A 9,423-nucleotide genomic window follows, 5' to 3' on the forward strand; every position below is an offset into this window, starting at 1 on the left:
AAAAAAAAAAAAAAAAAAAAGCAGCCTTCCTTCATTCTGTCCTTCTTTCCTGAATAATTCAGTACAAAAGGGAAAGTTAGAAAAGTGACCAAGCATTACAGCCCATGTAAGAAAATCAGCTAAGTACAGGCAGCAGAGGTCAGTGGGAACTCAGAGCTTCACTGGACAGCTGTGGCCTGGTGGAGAGTCAGCACGTGCAAGGAAAGTAGCCAGCAGGATTGTGGTGCAATAGATTTGTTTTATCTAGGGGAACCTAGGAAAATAAGTAAGTGTATTCAGCTGGGCATGGTGGTGCCTGCCTGTAATCCCAGCAGCTCAGGAGGCTGAGGTAGGAGTATCATGAGTTCAAAGCCAGCATTGGCAAAGGTGAGGCACTAAGCAACTCAGTGAGACCCTGTCTCTAAATAAAATACAAAATAGGACTGGAGATGTGGCTCAGTGGTCAAGTGTCCCTGAGTTCAATCCCTGGTACCCCCACAAAAAGAAAGAAAAAGTAAGTGTACTGAATGAGCAGGGTTTTCATTATCCATGAAGTAATTACAATGGAAAGAGGAAGACATGAAATAAACTTTGTAGAGTTGGTTGTAATTAAAGACACTGCAGTAGTTCATAATTTTCAAGGAGTATGTGTTTGTCTGTTTGTGTGTGTGTACGTGTACACACAGATTGTGTGAATGTATGGAATTACACATACGCAAATATATATGCTTTCTGGCTTTGTCAACTGAGATGGCCTGGGAGCAGCAATCTCCAATGCAATGAACATACTCAGAACTGAGATTTTTATTTCTAAAAAGCCATTCCTCACTCAAAAGTCCTAGGACCTCTCAAATAGACAGCTGATTCTCCCTGACTGAGGCAGGGAGAATACAAGATGAACATGAAGCATCTCATGTCACAGAAAAAAAATTCTCAGAAAATGATGGGGGGGGGGCGCATCACAGAACCCAGATGCCAACCTGAAGGGGTTCCTGCTGGCTAGATATGGGACAATTTGAGTATCAAAATAAGTAATGTACTAATGGATGTCCTGATAGACTCCAGAGTTGGAGCTTTCTCCCTCTATGTGAGAGGCATCTAGAATATACCAAGGGATATGGCCTTCAATCTGGACTATCTAAACTTATCAACAAATTGGGTAAAGACAGAAGGTTTGATGATCAAATGCACAGAACTTATAAATGCTCAGAGAGGCAGTCAGTACACTGAATGTGATGTTCTGGACTCAAATAGATTAACAAATGTAAATAAACAGATTATAATGTAATATATAAATTCCTACATTCAGGTTCAAAAAATGAATTGTAGAGATGCAGAATTGGTAAGAAATGATTTAAAATCATGATTTAAAACTATTTAAAATCATTTCTTGTGAAAAGAGACCTAAACCTACAATTTAAATCAACAATGTGATAATAGCCTTTCCAAAAAATAGGGACTCTAGGCTGCATTCCTAGAAGTATATTGCCCGCAGAAATGAACTGATCCCAGAATTAGAAAGAAAGCTAGGAGCACTTTTGATAAAATTGAAGCATGCCCAGAATCTAGGAACCTAGGAAAATAAGTAAGTGTATTCAGCCAGGCATGGTGGTGCCTGCCTGTAATCTCAGCAGCTCAGGAGGCTGAGGTAGGAGTATCATGAGTTGGGGAAACATAAAAACACCATTATAGATTGATTGGATTAATGTTCCCAAGTTTTACTACTCCCCATATCTACATCCTTTGCCATGATCTGCCCTCGCACTCTGCAGGGCATTCACTAACTCATCCTTTAATTCTGCACCCAGACATGGGACTTGTTTTTGTAATGGGATGTTAGCAAATGTGACATAAGTAGAGATATGAAAGAGCACTTGTGTATTTCTGGTTCATTTTTGCCCTCTGCCCTTTGCCATAAGAACTTATCCAGGCTAGCTCATTAAATGATGACATGTGTGGAACTGAACTGAGCCACCCTAGCTGTGCTAGCCAAAGATCAGCTAACACCAAGTAATGTAAGCAAGTCCTGCTAAGAACCACTCAACTGAGCCAAAAGCACTCAAACAATACATGTTGAGCACCTGTCATTCAAAATGCGAAAATCTCCCAGGCATGTTGGGACACACCTATAATCCCAGCAACTCAGGAGACTGAGGCAGGAGGATCCCAATATGAGGCCAACTTCAGCAAATTAGTGAGACCTTCAGCAACTTAGCAAGACCCTATCTCAAAATAAAAAAGAAAATGGACTGGGGATATAGCTCAGAGGTAAAGCACCACTGGGCTCAATACCCAGTACCCAATAATCTTTTAAAATCCAAAATCGGAAATGCTCTGATATGAAAAAAATGGGGCATGAAAAATTTTGGATCTCAGAGGATTTCAGATTTCAAATTTTTGGTTAAGGATGCTCAACAATGAAGTCTAAGAAAATACTCCAAAAGCTAAAGAAATCTGAAATCTGAAATACTTCTAGTCTAAGCATTTTCAATCCGGGATACTTAACTCTAACTGTTATTGTTTAAAACTACTTATGAGTTATTTGTTGCAGCATTACTGTGACAGTAAATGATAAAACCAGCAACTAACATTTGTCTAGCACTGAACTGTTTCCACAGCATATCCACTGTCAGTGCCTTTAATCCAACCAAAGATTTCCAGTAACACATGTGTAGCTGAACATACTGGGTTCATTGCTTGCTTCTGTGAAAGAGAAAGCACACTACAGGGAACCATGTGGGGCATCTCAGTAAGAAGGTACAGCAATTCCTCAGTATCTATATGGGGTTGGTTTCAGGATCTTCTCAGCACAAAACTCCATGGACACTTGAGTCCCTTGCATAAAATGGTGTAGTATTTGTGTATAACCTACACACATCCTTTATATTTCAAATCATCTCTAGATTACTTATAATACCTAGTATAAAGTAACCATTATATAAATGGTTATTTTATTGCATTATTTAAGGGAGAATAATAAAGGAAAAAATCCTTACATATTCAATACAGTTGCAATTTTTTCCCCCAAATATTTTGATCCATAATTGGTTGAATTCACAGATGTAGAACCAACAGGGGCAGGGGTGTAGTTCAGTGGTAGAGCACTTGCCTAGCACTAATGAGGCCCTTAGTTTGATCTCAGTACCACAACAAAACAAAACATAGAAAACCAACAGACAGAGGGCTAAATGTATTAGAAAGGATTTATAAGATCTTGGCTTTAGAAGGGCCCAAGGATGTGGGGGTACGCTCTGAATTAGGTTCTGTCAGAAAATGGGACAATTCTGATTGATGGTATAGTTTGGATCTTGAATGTTACTAAAAGGCCTATGTGTTAAAGACTTCTTCCCCAGTTTGTGCCACTATTAAGAAGTGGTGGACCCTTTAACAGGAATAACCTTGGGAACATCCCCTTGAAGAGAATACTGGGAGTCTGGTTCCTTCCCCTCTCTCTTTCATTGCTTCTGCTTCCTTGAGCAGACAGGCCTCTTCTACCACCATGTACTGTGACAGGCCCAAAGCAACAGAGCCAAATGACCATGGATTGAAACTTCTGAAACTATGGGCAAAATAAACCTTTCACTCCTAAAGTTGTTTATCTCAATAGAAAGCTGACTAATGCAACTATATATCTCAATAAATCTTACCCATTGGAAAGGTAACCTAAAATGAGGCTAGAAGTATAATTGGTAAAGAAGCATCAGCCATTCATTTAACAGGAGAGGAGAATGTTAGTGTTTTGTGGCTTCGACAATGTTCATGTTATATCTGTGTTCAGACATGATTACAGAGGGTCTTTTTTTGCCTCAATCTGCTATGGTCACAAAGTGGCCTGTCTGATGTTGATATCCTGTGAAACAGTTTATGTTAAACAGGAGAATATCAAGACTTAGCTGTGAATGCAGGGCCAACTCATAGCAACACTAAGCCCAGCAGCTGAGAGTGCCAGTCCAGCTTTTGGATATCAGAGGAGGCTTTTCTCTTTTCCATCAATACAGCATCTTGTTTGATTCACAAAACAGCTCTTGGAGTAGATTTTATCATGATTATTTATTTTATACATGAAAAAAATTGAGGCTCGTGTATATAAGAGCCTGGTCCAAGGTCCAACATTTGTAAACCATCTGACCCTGGGCTCAAAGCCTGCACTTTCTGAGCTTTCATTTCCACTCTATAAAATGGGCACAGCATTGCTTCGCATGCCCAAAGCCCTGGGTTCAATCCACTGGCCTGAAATAAATAGACAGATAGATAGACAGATAGACAGAGGCATAGCAGTATTTACCTGACAGGACTGTGAAGATTAAATGAGATCAAGTATGTCAAAGAACCTAACCCAACTCCTAGTACTTGGAAGTAGTTCGATAAATGTTACTAATTCTATCTCCCTTGATATCCCCTTTTTTGATATTACAAAGCCTCTAGAAAACATGTCTTTATACACAATCAATATCAAGGTAATTTTCACTGTGATTTTAAATACCGGCCTCTCTATAGGAAGGTTCTCCTGCAATGAGTATTTCATATTTCAGCAGGTTGCACACCTGTCTGGCTCTGTGCAAGTCACTATTATCCATGTGCAGAAAGGTCTTGTGTATATGCTCTACTTCATGCAATGCAATGAGTATGGATAAATGGGCAGATATATATGGGCAGATCAGCTTTGAGGTTAGAAAGGTAAATGTAATCCCAGAATATCAAACTTGATGGGCTACACAGGATAAACTGTGGCTCAAACCAATGTTCCTTCAACAGAAGCCCATAGGCATGCAGAACAAGAGCAGAACAAACTTGCATCCTAAGACCCGTCACACAGAGAAAGAACATCTGAGAAATGGTAAGTCTTAGTTCTGGCCTTAGCTCTTCCTGGGAATTCTGCAGCAGCTTTCTGGATGTTCTCTCCCTTCTAACATCTCCCTCCTCTGACAACGTTCTCTTCCTAAAGTATATGTGGATTATTTTGCTCTCCATTGCCTAAGCCCAAATTCCTCTGGCTGATATTTAAGATCTTCCATAGTCTGAACCCAATGCAGTTCTCTATCCTCTTTCATTAGTAGAATTATCCACAAATACTTGCCTTCCGGCCTCATTTGACCCCTATACACATCATCCCACCACCCTGCTCCTTAACACACCTGACTCACATTATGCCTTCTGCTCAATAAAACCTTTACTACTCATCTTTGGGTAGGAGGAACTGGGAAGAGGAAAAGGAAAAGGATTGCTAACATTTATTGACTAGTAAGCCCTGTTTTAAGTACTGTATATGCATTAACTCATTATATCTTCATTTTATAGATTAATTGAGGAATAGGGTAGTTAAATACCTTGGCTAAAAGCACATGGCTAGAAAGTGGCCAGGTCATTTCAGAAGTAATTGGTCTCTCCTCTGGGCCCTTCTATAGAGACAGCACTTATTCCATTTGGTATTAAGTGGTTCACACATGTGCCTATTCCCATCCTGTATAGATTATAATTTTATAAAGCACAAGAACTACATCTCACTAATTTATTTTCAGTGCCTTTCACAGTACTGCACACATAGTATGTCTGAATCAGAAGTTTGTTGAAGTTACTCAACTATGTACCTTCACTGCTTTGGTTTAGAGGCTGGTGAGGTGCTCAGGAAATGCTATATCAAGGATATTGAATTTATCTCTGAACTTCCTCTGCTCCTTACCAGAGTTTTATAAAAGCTTTGAACTCTATAAATAATGGCTGCCTTCAGAAACTAGATGATCCTTCAGATGTCCAGATGTTCAATCAGTGACTTAACAGAATGGCCTCCTAAGACATGACAGGTATATCTTACAAGGCCTGAGGTAAAGTCCCTGGGTAATGCCACAGGTTAGGAATAGTTAGCACCTGAACATGGGTCCTGACTGTAAGGCCCTCTGGTACCCCAAAGCCCCAACACTAAGCATTACTTTTGCTTTTTAAACAAAAACGAACAAAACAAAACCTACATCCTAAAGTTTTATTCCATCTGAGATTAAAAAGTTAAGAACGGAGATAAGATGTGACAGAGAGATCAAACTTATCATAACAAGAGTGTGAACAGCAGAAGAATGATGAGTGTATTTGCTGCAACTGACTGGTGCCCTGGGACCAGTCTGACATACTGCCTTCCCAGGGACAGCTTGCTGGAATCCTACCTCCCGAAGGATGGTTCTTGGCTGAGTGCTCATCACAGGTACCCTTAATCTACTGACGTGACTCTGCAACTTTTCTGCCTAAAAAAAGTTGTAGATTATCAGATTCTGTTCTGGTCTATGCCAACATACACACACAAAATAATATAATGTGATGTAATATAGCAAATTTCCTTTCAGTTCTTTTCCTATCAATATTTGTGTTTGAATAAAATATATATAATTTCAGAAACAAACACAGCTGAGGCATATATTGTTATACTTATCTGGTTATATTTCCCATGTCATTATTTTTATGGCTTTACAGCATCATAGGTATGGGCCCTATTTCATTTTTTCCCTTCTCTTGAGTACCTAGGTTGCTTTGAATATTTTGCCATTATAAATTGTGTTGGAACGAACATCCTTTTTCTTTTTTATTTTTCTTCTTGTGCTATCAGAGATAGAACCTAGGGGTCCTCTACCCCTGAGCTCCAACCCCAAGTCTTAAATTTTGAGACTTGGTTAATGAAATTAGCATTGAACTTGTAACCTCCTGCTTTAGCCTCCCAACTCACTGGCTATAGCTATGCACCACCATACCCGGCTTGAGATGAACATTCTCAAACAAAAATATTTAACTATATCCCTGATTATTGCCTTGGGATAACTTTTCTGAAACAGAACTACTGCAAAAGAGACTATGAACTTCTTTAAGGTACCTACACATTTTATTTTAATTAATTAATTGATTAATTTGTTTGTTTAGTTAAGTATTAGGTATTTAACACAGGAGTGCTTTACCACTGAGCTACATCCCCAGTCCATTTTATTTTGTGACAGAGTCTTGCTAAGTTGATGAGGCTGGCCTTAAACTTGCTATCCTCCTGCCTAAGCCTCCCAGGTTATTTGGATTATGGCATGTGCCACAATACCCGACTGGCACCTATACAATTTGGACAGTACATTTTTTTTAGAGTCATTGACAAAGTAGATCATACTCAGAAGAAAAGACACAAAATGGGGAAAAGGTAACAATATTGAAATAATATCAGATAACATACATTGAGTGCATATAATGTGACAGAAAAAGTACCTAAGAGCTCCATTAGTTTATTTAAACTGTGAATTGATCCTATGAGGTACATGTAGATAAAGAAACCAGGGGCTGGGGATGTGGCTCAAGCGGTAGCGCGCTCGCCTGGCATCGTGCGGCCCGGGTTCGATCCTCAGCACCACATACAAAGATGTTGTGTCTGCCAAAAACTAAAAAATAAGTATTAAAAATTCTCTCTCTCACTCTCTCTTTAAAAAAAAAAAAGAAACCAGAGTTTAGAGAAGTTAATTTGTCCAATATCACAGTATGGCATAGCTGAGATTTAATTCCAATTATGTGGAATCCAAAAAACTTAATGATATATTACTACATGTCACCGAAAAAAATAAAGGGAATAAGATGTGTGTTTTCAGTGTAGAGAAAAGAAAGTTTGGGCCACAGTACAAGGACCACAGGACAGGACAAGGTGAATCGGGTGGCAGGATAAGATGGCAGAATAAGGATTAATGGATAAAAATGCTTAAAATGTCAAAGTATAGAAAGGTCATTCTAAAAATAAAGTTGAACTAAAAATAGAACAGCTGTCTCCAGGTGGACCTAATATAACCACATATACCCTTTTAAAGCAGAAAGCCTTCTCTGGCTGATGGGAAAAGGATAAATTTGGAAGACTGGCAGCACAATAAGGCAGCAATATTGGCTTTGAAGATGGATGACCATATGCAAGGACTTGAGAGCAGCATCTAATTGCTGAGAACATCCCTGGGCTCAACACCCAGCCAGGAAACAGCGACCTCCCTCATATAATCTCAAGGAACTGAGGCCTGCCAACAGTCTGAATGAGCTTGAAGGAGATTCTTCCCTAGAGTCTCCACATAAGTTCCACACTAGCTGACACCTTGATTTGGGCTGTGAAATCCCAAATAGAAAATCCAGTAGATCCCACCTAGATCTCTGACTTTGAGAACTATAAACTAATACATGCTGTTTTTTATCACAAATTTGTGATAATTTGTTATGCAGCAAGAGAAAATTAATCCAATGGGTAAATGGATAAACAAACTACAGTACAATGCAATACTCTTCCTCAACAAATAAGAATCTACTGATAGACATAATAACATGGATGAATCTCAAAAACACTGAACTTAATGAAAGAAGCCAGACTTAAAAGAGAGAGAGAGAGAGAGAGAGAGAGAGAGAGAGAGAGAGAGAGACTGCATGATTTCATTAATATGAAACTCTAGGAAAGACAAGTTTGATTTATAGTGATAGAACAAATAGAAAGACAAATCTAATTTACAGAGATAGAAAGGCTGGGATTGGGATAGGTGGGTTTACTGGTCCCATCCCCTTCCTGCCTGACTTTTCTGCCACTACCTATACCTTTATAGGATATAGCCAAGGGGTCTGGGTTTGTGGCTCAGCGGTAGAACATTCTTCTGGCATGTGTGAGGCCCTGGGTTTGATCCTTAGCACCAAAAAAAATTTATATATATATAGTATTGTATCCAACTAAAACTAAAAAAAAAAAAAAAAAAAATTTTTTTTTAAAGGGTATAGCCAAGTTTGCAAAAGGCTATGCTATACAGATGGCTCTAGTCAAGTTCCTTTTAATATGTGCCACTTATAGAGAGGGCATACTGGGAGAGCTGAACATTCACATTAATTTGACACTATTTTGAAAAGTATTTTAAATAAGTAGCAGGAAGCAATGGTGACTAATTAACTTGGGAATCTGGCCCAACCCTGCCTTAAGCAACACTGAGGTCAAAAGTTTTTGAAAGAATTTCTTCTTTCAGCAGCTCTAATGTGAAGCTGTCAACATAAACTGCCATCCTCAGGCCTGTGCAACAGGAAGGCTGAGTGGTCAGAGGGAAAAAGTAAGGACTCTGCAACCATAGAGGGTCAAAATCTACTTCAAAAGTCCAGATGACCCAACATCTATTATTCTGTGAACTTAGCCAAGTTACTAAGACTTTCCTCATCTGCATAACAAGAATTATAGTGACAACTAGGACTATCCTGAGAATTGAACTCAATTACCACTATTTAGTACCTTAGACATGGTAGATGCTTATACACCAGCTCACTTGCCTCTTTTTCCATTGGCTATCTAATGGCCCAGAGAAACAAAAAGAGGATTACAAAATTAGTTAAAGATGGGAAACATTTCCCCCAGACCTCTTTTATCTTTCATCAAAAAAAAAAAAAAAAAAAAAAAAAAAAAAAAAAAAAAAAAAAAAAAAAAAAAAA

The 9,423-nt window shown here is 38.8% G+C and overlaps 1 protein-coding gene across 1 annotated transcript in view; it reads right to left on the bottom strand.

Moving 5' to 3' along the window:
- The window catches only part of Sergef (secretion regulating guanine nucleotide exchange factor), a 227,047-nt gene that overhangs the window by 99,985 nt on the left and 117,639 nt on the right, over window positions 1–9,423 (bottom strand).

This window comes from Marmota marmota, unplaced genomic scaffold, assembly GCF_001458135.2.
Source record: "Marmota marmota marmota unplaced genomic scaffold, marMar, whole genome shotgun sequence".
Classification (NCBI taxonomy): Eukaryota; Metazoa; Chordata; class Mammalia; order Rodentia; family Sciuridae; genus Marmota; species Marmota marmota.